We start from the raw sequence: 23,025 nt of genomic DNA, 5'->3' as shown, positions 1-23,025 counted from the left end.
CACAGAACATTTACGGCCTCATTCTCCTCCCCTCTCTGCCTGAGTGGGATCGAGGTCTACTTTTGTCTGTGTGCTTGTGCATAAATCCCTCCATCAGCTGGGCTTAGATCCAACTTACCCAGCCACTACTCCTCTCTCCCCACTCACCTTGATGGGTTCCACGCCTGTACACTGGGGCTGGGCCTCTTCCAGGACACATCTGGGAGGGTCTCAGATAGGATGTTACTTCCTCTGAGGTCTTAATTTTGGTTCTCTGCCTGCTACAACAATGTCCCTGTTCTCATTTGGGTTTGGGGAGGTGGGCCTGTGATGAAATGTTGGCTCACTTGACTGCACCATCCAGGGCAGGGGATTGTCTGAGCTCACAGATGTTATTGTGTGTCTATGCTCCTTTGTGAGTGTGCAGATGAGTTTTTATCACATAACTCAAAAACTGAAAATTAATAAATACTACATTTTTTAGGAAAAGAAAAAGAAAAAAAAAAACCAAAACAAGATGCTGGGGTTAGGAATCCACTCCCAGGAACAGGAAGTGTAAAGGCGGGGAAGTGAAAAAGCATGTGTTGTGTAATAAGATGTTTGTCAGTAAATGAAGGCAATCCCTTTGTAACATTTTATATCTGGAGCCAAACCCCAAAATGTAATTAAGCACTGCACTCCTGGGAATGTGCAACAGTCCTGTAGTCCCAAGGAAGTCAGTCCAGTCAGCAGTTAGAATATATGGACAGAGTCTGCTTAAGCAGGTCTGGATTTTTGCAGACTGGTCTTCCGAAGGTGTATATATACTCAGAGATTATTTTTTATTGAATCTAACTTGAAGAATTCCAGACCACCATAAAGATTAATTATGTGCTCTGCCTTAATCAGGGTAGTCTATCCTGTTCAGTGTCTTGCAGACTTTATCATCCCTCTATTTAATTCTTGTTTGTAGCCTTCAATGTCTAGAGTCACTATATTGCAAACTTTTACTTTCAGGACTTGTTTTGAGTGCTTTTGATGGATCAAAGCCTATACATATCTTGATATATGCATCCTACTATAAGTCTTTCCTTGGGAATTAAAAATCTTAAAATGCAACTCATTATTATTTTAACCACTGGAAAAAATTAACTAATTAGCATTGATTTTCAGAAACATGTTTGATATATGTCTGACTATTTTAAAATCTCATTAGGATCAAAGATAGCAAAACACATAACAAACAAGGATTTTAAAATATTTATTTTAAATACTGTTATTGCTTCTTTGATATTCCATTTCTTATGTGCATAAAATCTAGATTTTTCTTTGTATTTAAATGTTATAATTTTCTTGCCTCTTCTAGAGCTAGCAGGATGAAGTGATAGATGTCCAGATTTTTGAACCAGTTATTATAATCTAAATACTTGAATTAGAATAAAAAAACTGCATTAAATTTCCTTTTAATTCAGTCTCAATGTTTCCTTAAAATTTTGAGGTCAGGAGTACTGTCTGAAGCTGAAGCTAGTTCTCTGAATGTCAACAAGAATTTGAGTTTTCTTATCAGTAAGCAAGTAGTCACAATATACACTGTCAAACAGTGGTGATATTTATTCAAAAGGACAAAACAATATTTATTTAAAACTGAAGGAGTAGCCGTGTGAAGAACTTCCCTTTTCAATGCATGGTGCACAGCAATTTAAGAAATGCCTAATCCCATATTTTTGTCTCTGACAACATCTTGAGACAGATGATCAAGAGGAGGACGCAAAGAAAACCTTCAGTGCAAAATTATAGAATGATTTGCTTATAGGAGGAATGCTTATTACGCCCCATTAGGTCTTGTCTTATGTACTTTTCCATAGAGATTTATATTTTATTTGATCAGACAGGGATTGTCTGGAAGGACTGAGAAAGAGAGAGAGGTTGTGACCTCCTTGTGCTCCTGACTAATGCTGCAAAGCACAGACTTTGTATTCATGTAGATGCAAAAGGTCATGAGGGATGACATGATTTCAGCAAAAAGAAGGAATAAGTTGGTTCTGAAGTTTAGCAGTTTACTGTAAAAATTGTGGTGCTTCACAGTCATAATTTTATTTGAAGAATTTCCCACTGCAATAAATGATGCATGTAGTATCATAACACAGATGTATGCCTTCATTAAATACTACATGGAATTACAAACAAAGGTGCAACCAGCCCATTGATGTTCCAAAAATAGTTTTTTCAGGATTATATTTTGTCCCTTCCTGATAGTCCTTATTTTAGAGACATCCAACAGAAACCTAAATTTCTCTAAAAGGAAGACCCTTCACTGAAGAAATTTAACATCAGCTTGTCTGCAAAGAATGTGAACCTCTGAAAGAAATTGCAGTGGCATTTCTGCAAGTATTGCTGCTGAGAAGTATGCTTTCATAACATGTAAATGCTGCACAAGCTGCTTGAAAAAATCAGCCAAATTAAAATAAATAAATAAAGAAACCACAGTTAGTTTCATTGATTAAAGAGAGTTTATTCCAAGATCATTTGCTGTGTAAAATCATCTATCTTAAAGAAATTATAGAAGTGGTTCTTCTGTAATTTATAGCTCTCAGGTGAACAATGCAAGGAGAAAAATACAAAGATTTACAGTATTCTTAAATTATAAAAGGCTTATTTTGAAGCAATCAGGATTCCTAACTAAAATGCCTTTAATTTGAGAAGACAGATGCTGTGTGAAGAACATATGGCAGACTTTACTCAAGACTGTGGAGCTCTTTGTTTTCATTGCATTTTTTTAAGAATCTAAACAATCCTTATGTCTGTGAATTTCACTTTTTTTGCTTATATTTGATAAGAAAATTACATTAATTTTTTTCCACATGCTGAAGGTTAAGTAATGAAAAGAAATTTTAAAAACATAAAATGCTGGACTTCAATTTTCCCAAATATAATTTTTTTTTAGTGTACAAAAATAACCCATGTTTTTCCAATTACTGGAAATATCATCGGTTTCTGAATGTTCTGAATGGACTTTATTTACCCAGTGTGCCAAACATTTTTATTCTGGATTAATGACCAAGAGTTGCTACAATTTGACAGGCATTAAAACAATGAAATTAATAAGCTTGTTTCATACCAGTATTGTATTCACAGCATGAAAATGGCAAAAAAATTCAGGATTGAGTTTAAAAAGTTTTTTTGGACTGAATCACCTCCCTAATACCCCAATAAATATCTTCTTCTTACTTGATCTTTTCTTTAATATGCTCAGAACCAGATTCTTTTGTCAGAAGGAAACCAAAAGGAAGCTAAATTTTTAGTGGTGCAAAACTGCCTATGTCTTTCTGTGTAGCCAATGCACATGTTTTGGTCTAAAGAATCCAATCTCATAAAAATTTGAGAAGCAAGTGACAGATGAGGGAAATATTACTTCACTTGAACTGCTTTCCAGCTGATATCTAATGTCTGTTAAAGGAATTGTTTGTTTTTTTTCCTTTAAAGTTTCTATTTACACATGTGTTTCAGAACATGGCCTAAACAATTTTTTATCCCTTGACAGGGCTGAGCAGCTACATTAAATATTCCTCTGAGATATAGTAATTAAAGATTGATTAATTTGCTTACATGTCTTGCTAGTGCCATGTAAGATGCTGCAGGATGCCATGGCTTTTCTAGTTACTGCTTCAGAATAGTAGAGATACCCTGTAAATGCTGTACCATATCTGGCAGAATTATCAAGTTATCTTGGAAAACTTGGAGCTTCCAAGGAATCAGAAAGCACCTATTGTGCAGGTGATTGTGTCATGCCCTGGGAAGTCAGTTCACCCTTATCACACTTACAGTTCCTTATCTCTGAGTCTACATGGGCTGTAAGGATGTGACCAAATCACACTGTAGGTGTCCAACCTTCCCTTATAATCAGATGTTTGCCTGACTTTGATACAAGTCACGGTTCATAACCCGGGAGTCTGATGTCTGCTGATATGCCATACATTTGCTAGGCCAAAAGCACAGGCTTATCAAATATGGCTCAGGATATACAGGAGACCTAAGTCCATCCAGGTTGCCAGAAGGCAACAAGGTGGGAGTAAAAATTTCTTTGTTTAAATGATTTTTAACTTTTGAGCAGTTTAAATGGAAAGAAAAGACCCACTATGCCACAAAGGATAACAAAGAATCTTCAGTGCAGTTTCAAATAAGGAAAAGTCTTATCTAGGGAGAATTTTAATGCTCAATTTTGTTAGAATTTCTTGCAGCTTCTACAGAAGAAATTCTCTTCAACTGTCTTCTGAAATCCTTCTGTACTTCTGTTCTTATACCAGAAGCCATTTGAAAATAGTTCAGTGGAGTTTGAGAATGGCTACTGCAGCACATTACCCAGTCTGATGCTAGGGAGTCACACTGTGCAAAGATATTCTCATTCACGTCTGAAGTACAATTTACCACAATCCATGTGACAAAAAAGTTGCACATGCAAAACTACATAACATTAATGAAGAAATAAGTTATACAATTTATCTGATGACCTGTGTCATCACAGGTTTTGATTATTAGTCATCGCTTTGAAGAGCCTTAGAGTCCTAAAATCAATGCACCATTAATGCATTAAAAAACAAAAAACAACAACAACAAAAAAGTGGGCCCACTTTGCATTATTGAACCTCTTACCTTTGGCCTTAGCCTATCAATCCAGCTGTCCAGATCCCTCAGCAGAGCCTTCCTACCCTCCAGCAGATCAACACTTCTGTCCAACTTTGAGTCATCTGCAAAGCTTGCTAAGGGTGCTCTCAATTCTCTGGTCCAAATCATGAAGAAAGATACTAAGCAGGACTGACTTAATAGTTAACCACCACTCCCTGGAACCAGCATCCAGCCACTCCTGAACCCAGTGAAGAGTGCACCTGTGGGCTGCCAGTTTTGGTGAATGCTGTGGGAGACAGTATCAAAAGCTTTACTGAAGGTGAACAGCATCCACAGCATTTCCCTCATCCCCTAGGTAGGTATCCTGGTGATAAGAAAAGATCAGGTTGGTCAGAGAGGACCTGCCTTTCCTAAACTCACTCTAGCTAGGCTTGATTCTGTGGTTTTGCTGTTCATGATGTGTGATTGCATTTGAGATAATCTGTTGCATAACTTTCCCAGTATCAAGATCAGGCTGAGAGGTCTGCAATTCCCTGGATCATCCTTTTGACCCTGGGTGACACACTGACCAACCTCCAGCCATCTGTGATCTCCATGGTTAATCAGGACTGGTGATAAATGTTAGAGAGTGTCTCGACAAGTCCTTCTGCCAGCTCCCTCAGTATGTTTTGGGACATACATCAATTGGAATTGATGAAATTGATTCAGGAAGTCTAAAGTTTCATAAGGGTAGGTGAATCCAGTGAATGTTCTGTGTATGTGAGTCTGCATCTTGCCCTCTCTAGCACAGAGTGCTGAGTTTGCAATACTTTGTAAATCAGGAAATAAAAACACCTGGTTACAATTTAGCACCATTTTCTTTGGCTGGACTAAAGGGCTAGTCTTGTGATCTTTTATTGCTCTTGAATTCCCTCATTAACTCTTTCAAGCATACTTTTTATTGCATTTTTTAAAATCCATGACAATATAAGATGTCTGATACTATCACTGATTTATAAGAGCAGTCTTTATTGTAAAGGACCAGACACCTCAGCTTTCCCATGACACTATTTTAACTTGCAGTAATATTCCCAGTAAATTAGGCCCAAGCTGAGCAGTGTTCAGCACTGCATCTTAAGGCTACCAAGAGGTCACATACAATGAGGCTGTATACTTATCTTTGCTCCTGCATGCATTGCTGGGCTTGCAAATTCTTGATTGAAGAGGAAAATCTCCCCTGCTATTGCTGTCCTGCTTAGCTGACCAGAAAGTCTAGTCATTGCAGTATCACTTACCACCATACTATTTCAAACTTAACCTTCCAAACCTAACACCTGCAGTATTCCCATAAAAATGAATGGATATGCACTTCATTTAATTCCCACTGTGCAATATTATAGCTCTGATTCAGAGTAATGCTATGAGAGCTTTGCACTGTGTGGGCAGTTCATTTGAATGGAGCTTGGGCCATCTTGGAAGCTCTGATATTGTTAAAATTTCACATCAGTCCATAGGCAGGGCCTGGTCTTCTTTATTATATAGAGTGTGAAGGTAGTCCAATGTAAATTTTTTCTCACTTGGATTTTAATTGCTTTATACAAATAAAGTCTCTAAGCTTACATTCTTTTTGTGATAATTCCATTTCCTAAACCAATAAGGCAGAAGGCTGGTGCTGTGGTGGCAGAAAAGGGTGGAGATTCTTAGACTTGCAAAGACTAGGTGTGTTCTTATGGTTACAACGGGGTCTTTAATAGAGTTGAGAAATATTGATATGATGTGGTCCCAAACTGTTGTCGGGAACTAGTGTTATGTCTGCTGCATGTTTATACATGTATAGTTAGAAATGAAGTAGCAGTCTGTCTTTCAAACACACTTTTGTGCACATTTTTTACTGATGTGCCTGACCTGATGGTACATCAGTATCATATTTTCTGTTCTCTCATATAATTCCTGAATAAATTAAGTACCATTTTATTCAACGGTTTCATTTATTATCCCCTGTTTCCATTTCTGTTTCTACTTTTTTTAAGATATCAACATCAGAAATGAAAACAAATTCATGAAACCTTTGACATGGCATCATCTGTTACTCTATGCATTAGACTTATAAATTTTACACCAGGATTATATGTAGAAACACAGAAGGAGTAAACTAATTAAAACAATAGGTTGTTACTGTGAATTATTCAACAGATCTAAAAGGTTTCTAAATTACAGAAGGTATGCTTACATGTATCTTCACTCAGATTCTTAAATTGCAGTGAACAAATGCAATCTATTATTTTTATTATCTTGCTGTCAAATGCAAGCCTTTTCACTTCTGCACTTGTTCGTAATTTTTTCTCATGGGTGACAAAAGAATGTGCTTTCCAAGGAAAAAACTGGCAACAGTTTATCAACATATACTTACAATTAAATATTCAGCAGGAATTGAAAGCACATTAAGGCCATCCTACATTTGTTCACTCTCTGGGGAACTCTTCAATTCCATGTTAGTTTGGTGTATGTCTCCATGGAAGTTTTCACTCTCACTTTTGAGTCAATCTTATAATTACTTCAGTATCATTTCAAGGCCTGTGAGCTCCTCATTAAAGAGATGGAGAGTTCTACTACCAGTAATGATCCTCTGAGTGAGTTATCTGCAACATCATTAATGGAAAAAAATGGCTTTATTTTACAGAAATAATTGGAAACATTGGCCACATGTGATAAAGTTACATTTTATAATTATTTTGCCACATATGATGTATGTCCTTTATTTCTATTATGCTTGTGGAGGCATACTTTACTATATTTTATGAAGGTTGTTTCAGAGAGCTCCTAATTTCTATTTAACAAATGTTTTTTTCTGAGCCTAATTCATTTTTGTCAATAGGTCTCCTATTTAATATTGCTTAACTCTCTGTAATGCTCACTTGATTTGAACAAGTTGAATTTATTCTGGATTTATAAAAAGCTCATAATTCACAGCTATAGTTCCCTTGACAGAACTCCAGAAAAATCACTCCTAATTGTAGAAGGCAGGTCTGTCCACTGCATTTTCACCATTGTTCTACCCAAAACACTACAATCCCAAATTGTTGAGTGTTTTGAACTACTACATCTACTAAGAAAATTAGTTCCTTTGTTTTAAAATGCAGTCACTCGCACACAAGCAAACCTTGCCCTATCTGGTACAAATGCCCATCAAAAAATTACATCCATATTAAAAGGAGAGTGATTTTCGCTTTCTGGATGTACCTGAAATCAGGAATAGAATACATATATTCTCTTTTATATTGCTTAACTTTATTTATTTTGTTGTTGAATGGAGGTATAATTATATTTAATAAAATTAGCACAGAGGATGAACAAATAGAGAGCTTGTTTACCAGTATTCAAGAAATTTAACAAGAGGCACAAACCAAGACTTTCTGCTTAACTTCAGTAAGAAAATAATCCTGTGATCCCAAAAACACAAAGACTACACAGCTGAAGGAACAGGGCAATCAGCTTAGTGCTTATGGTTTTGTGTAGTTTCTTTTAAATGAACCTCTGCTCTGATATATAATATTTTTCCAGGAAGTCCAAAAGAGTTATTCTCCAAAATTCTAAAATCTAGGTAAGATTAAATATGCACCCTAAATTACTGCATACACAGTTCTGCTTCCAACAGCAAACACATACAGAACCCACATAAAATACCATTGCAAGCAGTCAAGTCCCATGGTTTCTTTCAGCTGGGGAGACAAACATTCACTAGTGCAGGTACACACACAACATTCTCCAAGTTCACAAGCACACACACATTTGCAGGTGTCCTGAGTTCTGGCAGACACCCTCTGTCTTCCTGGTATGTGGTGTTCAAATGCCCTCTGAACAGTGAAAAGCTGTGAGACAAGCAAAGAAGGAAAACACAATTCTTATCTCTCTTGCTGTGCCTGTGTTGTGCTAAAGTAGAATGCAATATGGAGATTGTTTACCCAAAGTGAGGATGTTTTGTTCCCTTGGCCTAGCAGAGCCAAGAAGTGTGTGTGTGTGTGTGTGACTGTCACGGGACAGTCAGGAGAGAATCAGAGATGAGTGCAGTTCTGTGCAGTTGTGAGCAGGAGTGAGTGCCTGGCAGATTCAGTATAGATGAAATGTACATAGTGTAGTATAATAAAGTAATTCATTGGCCTTCTGATGATGAAGTCAGATGCATCATCCTCTCTCCCCTTTGCTGGAGTCGTCTTTGATTTACAATACTGGTTCCTCCACCTAGATATCAAGTCCCCTTACCTGCTCCATGTGTCCCCCATGCTGCCACTGGATGCTCACAAGCAAACACACAGTGCTTGCACACCTTTCTCAAAGGTCCCCCTGAATACCTGCATGGACCTCCAGCCGCCTGATACACCAGCTCAAACCCAGGGCTCCTTCAGATCTGGCTGATCAAGCCTGAGATTTCCTAGTGGATAACACACACACACATACACACACAAACACGCACACACGTGAACTGGGGAAGACACAGACCCTCAGCTGCCCCTCTGCCCCTTCAGAGGTGGCACCAGGCACACAGGCTGCGTCTATGGTCCTGCTGCTGGCACCCGTGCCAAGCCCCCCACTCACTTCACTCATTCTGATCCCTTCCAGTAGCTGGTTTTTGGGACACACGCCATTCCCTCCCCAGTGGGCAGAGTTTTAAGACCCCACTCATTTCAGTCACTGGTATTGAGACCTTGCCATTGTCTCTCCAGCAGCTGACACCACAGAGCAGGGGTGCCCACACCCCAGTGTGACTCCAGCTGTCACTCACACACACTTTTATAGATCTCACACAGTTTCACAGAACATATGCCTACAGGAGAGAAAGAAACACTATGCAGAGAGGTTGTTAGGAAAGAATTTAATAAAAGATAGGGCTGACTAGGGGCATCAGACAAGGATCCCTCCTTTTACACGCAGCCAGCCCCTTTTATAAACCTTTCTGTCTCTTCTCCATCTATGTCTCTCCATCCTTTTGCCCTTTACATTTCCTCTTCAGTTTCCATATTTCTCAACCCCACTCCAATATCCTGGATGCTCAGGCTTACATCCTTATCAGCAGCAAAATCCAGGTTTGCCTGCAGCTCTTGATAGTCCATCAATTAGTGACTGCTGAGGCTTATTTCTTTACTTTGTCTCCCTTATGTTTTTCAAGTTTGTGCCTGTTTTCTCTAGCACTTCCTGATTTTCCTTATCACACCATTTGATAAGGTCCTTACACTCTGTTTGATAAAGTTCTTGACCATAAAACCTTAATGAAATAAACATTCCCACATTCCAACACTCATCAGTTAAGTATGACAGTTTTGTTCTCATAATTGCCTCCTTTATCTGATGACCAGGTTTGAGAGCCTTCTCTTCTCCAGGCTGAACAGTCCCAGCTCTCCCAGCTTTTCTTCATAGGTGAGATGCTTTTGTCCCTAAATGGTATCAGGGGCCCTTCATAGAATTCTCCCTAGTATGTCTACATCTCTCTGGTACTGGGAAACAGATCCCAGACCCAGCTGGGATTCTAGGTGTGTCCTCATCAGGGCTGAGAAAGGGTGAGAATCACCCCCCTTGACCTGCTGATAACTCTCCTCCTGATGCAGCCCAGGACACCACTTGTGTTCAGTGTGGTCCACCAGGACCCTCAGGCTCCCTTTTGCAGAGCTGCTTTCCAGCTGAACAGCTCCCAGCATATCCTGCCCATTGTTTGCATCACAGCAAAATGAATACAATCAGTGTAAATGGTGAGAATATGCTTGCATGAAAGGGTTTTGAAGAAGATAATGCAGTGAATTAATGAAAATTAAAGTATTGTCTATGCAGAACTAAGGCAGTTTATTCGATTTTAATCTAATCTAAATAAGGATTGATTAGCCCCCAAAGAGGGCTAATCATACTGATAATTCTGTTAGCACTCGAAATCAGTTGTCTGAGAACTGGTTTTTTAGGAACAGATTTTTTTTAATCTTAGCAGCATGGAGAAATTAGTGGAAATAGCCTTTCTATGTACAAAGCACTTTACAAAAAGAGAGTGACACCTTTTTTACCAGAATGTGTGAGTCTATTGTTTTAGTCTAGACAGACAAGCAGACCTACTCTTGCCAAAATGGATTTTGCAATTAGTCTCTGGAATAGGAAGACTATGCCAGCAAATTGGTTTGTTTAGCATTGTGATTTCATGTTAGTTCTGGGAAAACTAACTTTCTTCATCAGTGAATGTATATTCCAGCAATCACTTTCATGATCTGATTATAAGTATCCAGAGAAAGGTAAAAGGGTGATCAAATCTAGCTAGTTAAATTCCTATTAAATGTATACAGAGGAGGTTATGGGTCTGGCAGTGGTTATATTAAGTGCACATGTTGCAATGAGAGTTAAAACATTTTCGAAGGTAAAATGTATTTCTACTTAGTTAAAAGGGTGATTGTATTTACCATTCGCTATGCAACCACTTTGTGAAGAAGTGAGCTGCAACAGCTGTGAGAGAAAGAGGAGCACATCTCGCCCATACTGTACACCCTTAACTGCTTCAAACCTGGTTGACAGGTTTGCTTCTGCAGCTCTTTCTTTCCCTTGTTTTTTCCTTCTCCATGTTCTGGTTTCCAAGAGAAGGTCATCCAGGTGACTGAGCTGGAAGTGAGACTGAATAAACTCCAACCCTGCTCCAAGTTGGGTTGCTCCAGGACTATTACTGACTTTTACCCCATCAAGTACACTTGGATCTACCAGGGAACTTATTAGGACAATACCCACAGCGATATTGAGATCCAGGTATCTTAGATTTTATCTGGTTCTAAAATGTGTTTCTCAATGCATGTCCATTTGGATGTCCATGGCTAAGAGCTGTCTGCAAGGATAGCCTCTGTGAGACCAGGCTGGGGCTGCTCTGTGCTGGACACAGGGGTTTTCAGCAGACCCACTGCCCAATCTAGTCGAGCCCATCGATCAAGTTGATGGCATATTTGGGAAAAAAAAATTTAATTAAGGCAGGGAAAAAAAATACCACATAACCTTATGAAGAGCAAGAAGAAAAACCTGTGAGAAACAAGCCTGTCAACACCAAGGCTGCAGAATGGAAGGAAGGGCTCCAGGTATCAATGCTGGTATTTCCCCACAGCCTGAGGAAGACACTCCAGTAGAGCAGAGGTGCCCCTCCAGCCTGTAAAGAGGACCAGGCTGGAGCAAATATCCACACTACAGGCAGTGGAGGACTCAACATTGAAGGAGGTTAATGTTCTTTGAAGGTACTGAAGTCTCTGGAGAATCCCACAATGGAGCAGGCTTATCTGGAAAGACAGCAGCCCGTGGAAAGGGCCTGTGGAGAGAACCCATGAGTGAGATAAACATGAGGAGAAATGAGTGCCAAAAAGGGACTGTTATGGATAGACCATTACCCCCAATTTCTCCCACACTGCTGGGAGGAGGTAGAGGAGACATGAATGAAACAGTGAAGTCAATCCTAGGTAGAAAGTATGAGGGAAAAGTGTTGCTTTAATTTTTATTTTCTTCTGATTATCAAATCATATTTCAATTTGCTGTAAATGAAATTGTTGTTCCCCAGTTTGAGTCTGTTTTGCCTATTACATTAATTGGTTAGTCATTCCCAGGCACTATCTTGATCCACAAGATTTTTCATTCTAGTTTCTTCCCAAATCCTGTTGATGACAGAGCAGCTGCGTGGGCATATGAAAGCCAGCCAAGTTCACTCCACCACAGAATACTTCCACCAATACCTTTCTGAAAGTATTTCTTTAGTACTTTTGTACTTCAGTACTGCTTTTAAATAAATATTTCTTTAGTATGGTCTAGTGAAAAGTGACCCTGCTCATGGAATTGGGGTTGGAACCAGTTGTTCTTTAATATCCCTTCCAACTCAAGCCATTCTATGATTCTGATATGACATTGTAAGCAAAAATTTTCTCCTGTCCCAAATATGGCCTCCTTGACCAGCCAGCAATTCCATTTCCACTGTCTACTTTGTTTTTCTTCGAGGAGTCTTAGTTAGTCCTGGTTTAATTCTTTTCTTCCCTTCCATGTCACACCAATAATTCTCCCTTTCTTTCCTCAGGACCTCTGAATCCCAATCCTTAGCATCTTTTCTAGATTCTACAACAAATCTCTGTCCATGGAATCTAGCTCCTTTTTATACTGCAGTTATTTCAAACATGTCTTATCACTGCTGCACTGGTCTCTGCACAAACTTCCCAGTCAGCTACTCCCAGTCTCCAGTTCTCAGTTTTTCTCAGTTATCTAATCTGTCTCTGTACTTCCCTAATGTGAAGTCTCAGTTTTTGAGGTCTCCTCCACACTTGTGTTCACTCAGTGCAATCATGGTTGTGCATCCTTGTGTTTTTGGGGTTTGAATTCTGCAGTGTCTTCTTCCTCCATGTGACAACTGCAGTCTCAGAGGAGTTATCCAAAATCACTCTTGGCAGAACTTTGCAGAGCTCCCATTTTAAGGAGAACCTTGATTATTCCCTAGTGAGCAAATCTAGCAGGGTTTGAACTGCTTAAATGAATTATAAAATAATCCTGCATGGGCTGTAATTTTGCAAATACTCGTAACATGTCACCAGGTAGCTGATTTTCAAGCTAATGGCAAACAGATATAAACATTCCCCTCATTTCCAGAATTATACAGGTTAAAGCCCAGGATCATGATTAGCAATTCCAGACCAAATATTTAAAGTCTGGCAAAACTGTAAACAACTGAAAAAAGTTGTGCAATGCAACCAACAGGGAAATCAAATAGTAGGTGGATTTACCAGCCCTGCTGGTATGAGAACACTTTAACAGCCAAATTGTCAGCTGGTAGAAATCAAAAAAGCTAACAATGAATGACTAACAGTACCTCTGATTCATAGCAGGTGTAGATTTAGTTTGTAAAATAAGAAATTAAATTCTATGTTTAGATCCTGTGTGAGAAAGCATCCTTTATTGTTGCACTTAAAGTGTATCCACTCTCAAGCAGGGCTTATGGTCTTTGCTGTTCCCTCTAAAAATCTTTGTGTTCAACAGAGATAAGATGAAAATGTGCATGAAAAATATGAAAATAAAAGATTAACTGATTGAGGGAGAGTCCTTGTAAGGAGATAATACATACTAATGCACTCTTTATTATTCACATTTCAAAGACATTTCTCAATAGTTGTGGATGAATGACATAAAACTGCAGAGGGAAAAAAAGCATTTTGATTAAAGGTCAAAACCAGAACTTGATATTTAATATCATATAAAGACCTATGTAGCTGAGAATTTTCTTCCTGGAAATTAGTTTTTCTTTTCCTTTCTTTTGTTTTGTCCTGATTGCTTCTCTGTGAAATCTCCTGCTCATTGATTTTACCTTCCAAATTGAGAGCAGACATTTTGATAATCCCATATTTTAAGCCTTTCATTAGCAAATTTTCTTTTCTTTGTATTTTTGTTGGCTATTATTCTCTTGTGTAAAGTATTAAAGTGCAACAAAAATGTCATGGTCACTATTCAGAATTGTACTTCAAGAGGATACTTAACCTGGATGTGTACATAGAGAAAAAGATAAATTAAAATTATCCATTCTTATGTCCCAGAAAATAAGCATATTTTTATTGAAAAATATTTTTACTACTTAATTTTTTTTAAAATTGAAGTGCAAAACATTTTTCTCACAAGTTCTTTGTTCTTCTAACAGCCACAAACCAATGTGTATGAACTCCTTTCTTTCATTTTAAGTGCAGTTAAGGCTATCACACTCCCCATATTTCCTGGCATAGCCAGGCTCCTGGAGTGCTTGAAAAGAATGCCAGACAAAGTCTCACTCCAGTCCATGAAAAATTAAGCATGAGAACTTATGGAAGGGGGAGGAGAAAATTAATTATAAGATTTACATTATTTTCACTGACTCAGATCACCAAGATTTTTTCCACTTGCTTCTCTTTTTTCATATTATTCATGGCCTCTCATACACATAAATGCTCACCAGGACCAGGGTGCCATGAACTCAGTGATTTGGCCAGGATCATTTGTACAAGGAGGTGCCAAAGGACACTGACTATCAAAGCTTCCCCCCATCCCTGGGGTCTTTCTGATGAACAGTGGCAAACCAATTTTGGCCTTAATGGGACAGTCCTCAAAAGTTTGCAAATTTCAGCCTTTAAAAAGCCTTTAAAAATCTCAATTGATTTTGGTGCTTTGTTTTTCTTTGGAATCTGTTTGCTGTATATGTCGCAGTCTCATTAATCTGCTGAGCCAACAGGAAAAGAATTGCTGTGTGTGATATGTTGCACTCTGGCTGCCATGCTCCTGGTGTATGGAGGCAGAACATGACTGATCAGTCATCCGTGTCTTATTTGGATGCAGGCCTTTTGGTCTTCAGGTGAGCAACACATTCCTCAATTTTACTGCGGGGAAGATCACCCTGGAAGCAATGACCTGGGGATGGTGTTTTCTGTGACAAATGGCAGACATTTCTTTTAACCCTTTTCTCCTGCTCTGCTGTTTAAACACACAGGCATTTCTGTTCTTATTTCATTTGTAACAATCTTGGAGTTCTCCTTTAAAATTTCTGCAAGAGAGGAACAGAGTTTCTCTTCCACACTGAAAAGACCCATTAGGTGCTAAGGTATAAATCTAGTGGTCTGTATAGCATTTCCTGATATATTACTCTGGATGTCTGATAACTTGACATCCCTTTGTAATATTGTCAATAAGAATGGACTTGTCAATATGCAGTCCATCTTTCTTTTTTGTGAGTCATGCTAATTGTCACCATATTCCAATTAATGCATTTACCTATTGAAAATCTTCAAATTCATCTGAGTCTCTATAGATTGTTTTCAATTGTCAGATTGGAAATGGAGTAGCAGTTGTTTCCTTTCTGCTACTACTGCTCTTCATATGAATTATGAACACAGAAATAAAAGCCCATTAATTGATATGATAGGTGCAATTTTCTTTGAAAATATATATTATAATTATAATAATTTTCAAAGCAGCATCTATTTTAATGCTGGCTTCTCTTTCTTTCTTCTTTTGTTAATTCCAATTATCTATTCACTTTTTCTGAACTTTTATGCAAATAATGTTATTATGATATAAAATCAAAACTTTTCTTTCAAGAGTACCTCCATCAACAACCTAAAGAGAAGAACAATGATCATCTATTCAGAAAACAAATATCCATACCTATCACATATCTTTTACCTAACCATAAGGAATTTGAACTCCTTTAGTTGGTACTTTTGCTCGCGTGAAGACATTTCATGAAAAGTGTCTACAGACTTTTGAGACAGATTTCTTCTAATAATTTGTGAGCACAATTGTATTTACTTTACTGACTGAAATGAGTTTGGGGTATTCAAAACTTTTCCTCACAGTGGGTTTGATTTTTTTTTGGCTACATATGAAAAGTGATGCAATCTAAGTCAAACTACATGAAATTGAATTGTTTTTCCAAACATTTTTAAGTAAAAAATAAAATTTTATCATAGAAGACTGTTGCCATGGAAAGTATGTCTATGTAAAAGACACGTGCATCAGGAAGCTTCTAGGGATTCATTTGTCCTTAGTGTGATTTTATTCCATCCCTTTCCCAGAACAGTTTCCACTGATAACTGATACACTGTAAGGTAATGTGCACAGACATTGATTCCCCATGAGCTCCACATAATGCTTAGAAAGAAAAATCCTCTTCCTCATCTTCAAACTGCTGCCTGGACTGATTTCCTGATTCATCATTGCCCCTCCAAGGTGTAAACCACATCTGCAAAGGTGAAAGCAGACTGATTAAGTTTCTTTCACAGTTGCCATGAAATAATATAACTTGAATTTTAAAATCCAATGATAAAATGTAATTCCTCAATGGAAAACAGCCTGTGCACCTTGAGAAAGACAACCTGGTTTTAAACATTATGATTTATGCTCATGGGTATTGTGCAAGAGGTCAAAGGTCAAAATCTAGAAAAAGATAGACTGTTCATTGGCTCTAGAACACAAAGAAATTATGAATATAACATCTGATGTCTCACGTAACACAAACCACATTTTCAGCAGCTCCTGCACCAAAACTGTTTTTTAATAACATCAATTTTTATTCATTCTTGGTGAACTTATCCTTATATCTGATGCTTTTTCTGGAAAATATGTGCTACTAACCTCTTGGGTCTTTAGTGCTCTACTATAAGCTAAAACTTGCTGACCTTAAATATGCTTTCAACTGTCTTGAATTTTTTGTCAGTTTCTCTCCATTGTTCCCAAAGGTCTGAATATCAGACCAAAATATGTTTCCATACAACAAAACTGAGATAATTTGAATAGCGAACAATAGCTTCTATTTTCTGATACTCAACATTTCCCTTTTTATAGACTACCAAACTTCCAAATTCACAACTGGAAGCTGACATTAAAACAATTTACCAAATGTACTTCCACTACTTTTCAGAACTAAATACATTATATTCCTTACATGACTTTACAAGGGACGTGCTTTCTTCTTGCAAGTTCCATCTTATTTTTACAAATATGAATGTTTTCAGTACCAGTTTAGTCTCTCACTTTGTATGCAACTAGGAGGAAACCAGGTACCTTGGTGTGAACAAACCATTTCAGGATCCTGGGCACTGGTAACTATGCACTGAAAGTGTGTTTCTGTGAAAGGTGGTTCTAACATATGAAGAAACAGAGGGAGAAAATACCTTTGCCTCAACATTTATGCAGCATACAGAGCAGAAATATGAGAAATGTAAGTAATATATCACACAAATATGTCCTGGTAGCACCATATAGATCTACATCCTTCCCTGCAACTTTATTTTATCCTTCTTATTGCTGTAACTGTTCCCGAGTTCTTTTCAATTTTTTTTCAAATTTTACATATATATGTCTTTATTGATGGAACTCCCACCCAATGAAATAATGCATATTTCTCTAACTCACTTGTAAGAGCACATGATATAGCAAAAACCAGGATCAGATACATGTGGAAGTCCACTAGCAACAGTCCTCTTATGATGGTGATTTATGATTGAAAATTATTTTTTGAAATTGACCAGCTAATCAGATTTAACCCATTTAATTTTTTACTTAATTGATTTTGTATTGTAGATTTTATGTCTTCTGCAAGTGCAAATATATTATCAGTTACACTTATCAGTCACATTCCTTGTCTTGCATATCCTGTGTCCACAATGTATTTTTCCTTTAGAGAATTCTGGTCAGAGTTCCACTGCAATCATTACACTTCTGTGTAAACTTCAGGAACACATTTGAGTTGTTTGAATTGAGATTTTAGGACTATGTGAAGCTTGATCACTTTGAATTTCTGAATTCCAAGTTATTCCTCTGCATGGATAAATCTCTGTCACCACAGACTGATAGAGCTCTGATTTTAATTGGTTTGTCAGAATAATGAGTGAGGCTTTTCCATGTTTTTTACAGAATGACACTCAAAGAGGAGATGTAAGATCTTCTTTAGTCAATCAACCTTGCTGCTTATAGAACTGAATTGAATTGAGTTAGATCTTAGGAGATGTTGGAAGGACTGGGAATTTAGACAGTTTCTGCAGAGGCTATAGAGTGTATGCTGACACTGAACAACTGCTCTGAGATATCCAAGGCTTTGTGCTGAAAGCAGAATTGTCATGGTAGCATAGATTTTCACCTGAGTTATTTCCTAATAAAAGGAGATTCTTTACTCTCTTCTGTGTGTGAAATACACACTCCTAATCTTTTTTCAGCTCTTTCTCACTGTTTGAAAAAGAAAATTCTTAGTGAGATGTCAAGCTGGGAAAGGATAGAGTTCACTTTGTTTTTACAACTCAGTAAAATAGACTCAGCTTAACTTAAATAGCCATTTAACTTCAATAATTTTACTTGGTTGTTTATTTACATTTTCAACACATTCATTTCTAAAAGATAATTTTTTACAAAATAAGCTGCTCAAATATAAGAAAAAATGTTCAAAAATGGTGCTTCGCATACAACAGGACATGATTTCTTTCTTGTTCTTTAAATGTATTGCATAAAATATTCTTCAACGACTAAATACAAAAACTAAGTCTTTATTTCCAGAAAGCATAGTTTGCTATCATGTCTTGTGCACCAGAAGATTTTTTTTTTTCTAAATGCTCTACTTACTAAAAAATTTAGTATATTGAATTGTATATTTGAACAACAGTTCTACCTCTTCCTCTGACTAAAATCTACTCTGTTTGAGATCCTTGAAACAGTAGAGCTGTTGGCTCCTTTTAGAACTTTTTAATGTAATTTACATACATTAAATAAGAGATAAATTAGTTCAACCAAGTTCTCAATTGTACCAGTACAAACTCTTTGAAGAGTATATTTTAAGAAGATGAATACAAGGAAGGAATTTGTCATGGTATTTATCTGCCCACTCCTCTTTAAAAACTTAGTTATAATTAACAGCACAGATTGGAATGAGAAGTGTTGTCAGTATGAAAATAAAACTTTTTCCAAAAAAGCATAGTGAAGTTTTAAATCTTCTTTAGCATTTGAAAACTTTCTCCAATTGTATCATAAATTAATGCAAAACATGGAAGATATGGAAAAATTGCACAGGCTTGTCATATTGCAATGCCCCTCCTAGAAAAAAATCTCTGTTTATAATGCAAATTCACTCAACTTAAAATTTTAGATCTATCAAAACCTTTCACTGAGTGACCGCTAGCTCTCTATTTTTTTCTGAAAACTTGTTTCTTGTTTAATCAAGCATTTATCCATAGTTCCAAGAACTTGACTTCAGAGACAGCATTAGGAGATTGTTGTTAAAATAATGTAGTTACTCTGCAAATTATTAGAAAATAAAAAAAAAAAAAGTCACAGAATACTCCACGTATACTATTACAATACTTGCTGAAAGACCATAAAATATAATTCCTTGTTTACCAAAAAGCTTCCTAACTAAATCCAGTTTAAATCATAACACTGTATTTTTTTATTAAAGCTTTGTTTTGTTTTTTTTTTTTTTTAATTTTATCATCTACAATATTGTGTTACATCAATGTCAGCTCTATCCTGAATACTTGGATGTGGCCACATAGAAGTTTCTGTTCTGAAGTAGGAGTAGCTTGACAGTTACAATTAAAGAAACAACAAAACAAACACCCACAAAAAGCAAAACAGCTCCTAAACAAACAAACAGAAAAGAAACCCAAACAAAAAAAAAAAACAAACAAACCAACCTATGGGTATTTTTAAGTCTGTCTTTAAGATTCCACCTTAGATTAAGTTTGGCAATAATGTGTTTTTCATTATTCTAGCACTGTGCTAACTGGAGCCCATTTGCATGAACTGAAATCAATTTTGAAAGCCAAAAGTGGGCAAAACATTAATTTAATTTCATGCTTTTTTAACATGTGCTTTGCAGAAATGATGAAGTCAGGAAAAAAGATAGCCTCAAATCCATGAGAGAGGCCCCTTAAACTACATTTGTTTGCATACTTTGGCTTTATGAGAGTAAGTTTTAAAACAAGATTTACGGAACAAAAGCAACCTGAGCTGCAGTTAAACAAGATACATGGGGCTGCAGATGATGTTTTCTTGTGCAAGGCATTTGATTCTCACATAGTAGGTGTTGTTGATGGATATGTCACAGATCAGCACTTCTTGGATATTTGAGTGGCCGGAGAAGTTTAGAAGTATTGAAATTGGAACATTCCGGTGTTCCTCATGCCAAATCTGGTGTTATATTTAGAGATGGCATCATGTGCAAGAAAAAAATTGCAAAAGGTCCTGGAATTAATGATCTTGGCTGTTAACCCCCTGCAATGTTATAGCTATCTGGAAGAAATATAGGATACTTCTTAGAATAAACACTGATCATTTACTTCACATCAGATTTCTGCTTGTGGGGGCTGACCACAAGCCAAACAACATGCAAGCAGTGGATTCTGGCAGTCAGAAGCAGGAAGTGTAACTGGCATTAGGATTGACAGGTCATGCTGAAAGAATTAGAAAAGGTTATTTTCAAGAAGCACAAAAAAACCCCTATTTCTATATAACGACGTGTAATATTTTCAACATAAGCTTAATGGATACAGCAGTTTATGCTTTGTTGCTGAATACAAATGCTGAAAACCTCCAATCCTCCAGAGTTACCTTTGGGCATGGGTTAGAAACAGCCCTGTGGATTTAGCCAATCACCTCAATCCTGCTAGAATACAGTGAATTAGCAGAATTCAGATTTATAGGCACAAATTTACCTCTTCAGCATCTGGTGGAATCAAGTTCTAAGTGCAGTTAAAGCAGAGATTCTTCACATAACAATAATTTTTCAGAGAACCAGGAAAGAGGACACTAAACACTAAGGTAACTACCAAACATGTTCTTGATTGCACTGAGTCTGTTCTACACAATCAATGCATTATAAAAACTGTCCCACCAAAAAGTGGGACTTCATTATGTTTGGATGAGTCACTTGGAAGGAAAAAATCTCTTCCCTCAATCTTCCAAAATTTTTGTGCTGCTTAACATCTTATAATGCCCTCAATGCTCAGCTGAATGTTCCAAAGTCCTTGTGGGTAGATAATCTGTGTCTACTGTCGTGGTTTGAAAGGAAATGAAGTTTTTGTGATGGTGTGGGCAAGCCAATCAGTGTTTAGATTTAATATTGGCACCTGGTTTGTCCACTGAGGGCAGGATACGCCTCTGAGAACACAGGAGTTAAAAGCTGTGATCTCCCAGGGGAACTTTCTCTTGGAGTCCCGCTTGAGAGTGAGTAGACCTCCCCCCTGCCCAGCCGAGCTGGGCAGGGGGGAGAGGGGAGCCATGTGGCCGGAGAGAGGTAGGCCAGGCCTGGGCCCAAGGGTGGAGGAGAACATTGCAAGGGCTTCGGGCAGCCATCCTCCATTTCCCCCCCCCAGAGAGGGAGAGAGACAGAGCCGGTGCCGGTGATAGCGGCCGGCGTGAAGGAGAAGGGGGGGGTGCCCGACAGGGCAGCCAGGCGTGGGAGTTCATGAAGCAAACCGGCAGAGCCTGGGACTTTTAACCCTTCTGGGGAGGATGGAAACCTTGCAAATGCTGATTACTCCTGAGGTTGATGAGATTGAGAGGATGTTGAGAAGAATCCTAGGTGGGAGGAGATGATGGAGTGGCCTTTGGCTGGACTTTTCTTGTGTAGCCACAGCAGAACCCCCTTGTGTTCCTGTGACACAGAGACTGCATTCTAGGGGGAGGTGATGGCTCAGAGCCAAGAGAGTGCAGTGATGTGGAGGAGTGTGAACAGAGACGACGGGTGAGGAGGGTGGTGGTGGTGCCCTCCGCTTCGAAGAAGAGGAAGAGGAAGATGATCTCTGTTCAAGAGATCCCTCGGCCCCAGGGGGTGAAATTTGGGGGGGACAGGTGTCCCAAAAGGAGAGGGACTGTGCTCTTTTTGGAACTGGACAAAGTATCCTTAAAGGGAAAAACCCTAGAAGCAGCTCTGATCCATGTGCAGTGGTGAGAGCACATGGAAGGAAGAAGTCACCATGGCAAAATGTTCTCCGGGCGGTGCCACATGTGACATGGAAACACGAGAAGTTTCGACTGTTTCCTGGGGAAGTCTGTGGTGCAAGAGGGACTTCTCTCTTCTCGAGGAATTGAGAACTGATTATCTAAAGGGTGGATTTGGTGGTAATGGAATTGGAAATCTAGGTGGGGGGAGGAGGAAGAAATTTGGAAGGTTTTCATCTTGGATTCTATGTATTTTGTGTGTTTTTCCTTAGTGTTTTCCTTTGTAGTTTTAGGTTAATAAAGTTTTTTTCCCTTAAACCTCAAGTTGGAGCCTGCTCTGCTCTGTCTCTGATCACATCTCACAGAGGGTGCCAGGGAAGGAGGTGATCTCGTGGGGGCACTGGCATTGCGCCAAGCTCAAACGATGACACTACTTTTCCAATTCAAAATGTTCTGCTTTCTCAAAGGAATGCCAAAATACACTGAAAATTACATTTATCAAATAAAACATGCATATCTCACACATGATAAACATCATAATTACAGTTCCTATGTACCTTGGGAGAAAAAAATCATGTCCCTTAACATGGAAAATTCAGTACCAGAACATCTAGAATTTCTTTCAAGACTTTAGATCCCCCTAATGTTTATATGGCACACTGCAGTTCTGAGGAGTCTGGTGGTAAGGGAGCAGGACACAGCAGCACAGCACTGTTTTTTCATGGCTAGTAACCAGTGTTGGAATATGAGAAGGGGGGTCATCATTGCACAGGGTCACCTTAGGCCTTATGTATACTTACATTGGGCCCAAATGTTCCAACCAGTGCTCTTATTTTTATACAGATGAAAATTGAAGGAACTTCAGTAAATCAATTGCTTTTTCAAGACAGAGACCAGAATGAAAGGATTCCTATACCTCGGGCATGTGCTAGGTCATATGTTCTCTCATAAAGTGCAGTAGCTGTTAATAAGTTGCTGTCAGTGTCTAGACTTAGCTTGTGCAAATCAGTTTCTAGCTATGAAGTTTTATAGAATTTTGAA

The 23,025-nt window shown here is 38.1% G+C and overlaps 1 protein-coding gene across 1 annotated transcript in view; it reads left to right on the top strand.

Annotated features, from left to right (window-relative positions):
* Positions 1 to 9,465: 9,465 nt before the first annotated feature.
* RPL7 (ribosomal protein L7) overlaps positions 9,466 to 23,025 on the top strand; it is an 886,137-nt gene continuing 872,577 nt past the window's right edge. Inside the window, exon 1 of the mRNA XM_050970286.1 lies at positions 9,466 to 9,470. The gene's annotated coding sequence lies outside the window, so the exon portion shown is untranslated. The remainder of the gene's footprint in view (positions 9,471 to 23,025) is intronic.

This window comes from Serinus canaria, chromosome 2 (assembly GCF_022539315.1).
Source record: "Serinus canaria isolate serCan28SL12 chromosome 2, serCan2020, whole genome shotgun sequence".
Taxonomy (NCBI): domain Eukaryota; kingdom Metazoa; phylum Chordata; class Aves; order Passeriformes; family Fringillidae; genus Serinus; species Serinus canaria.
This window is presented reverse-complemented; position numbering and strand designations above follow the sequence as displayed.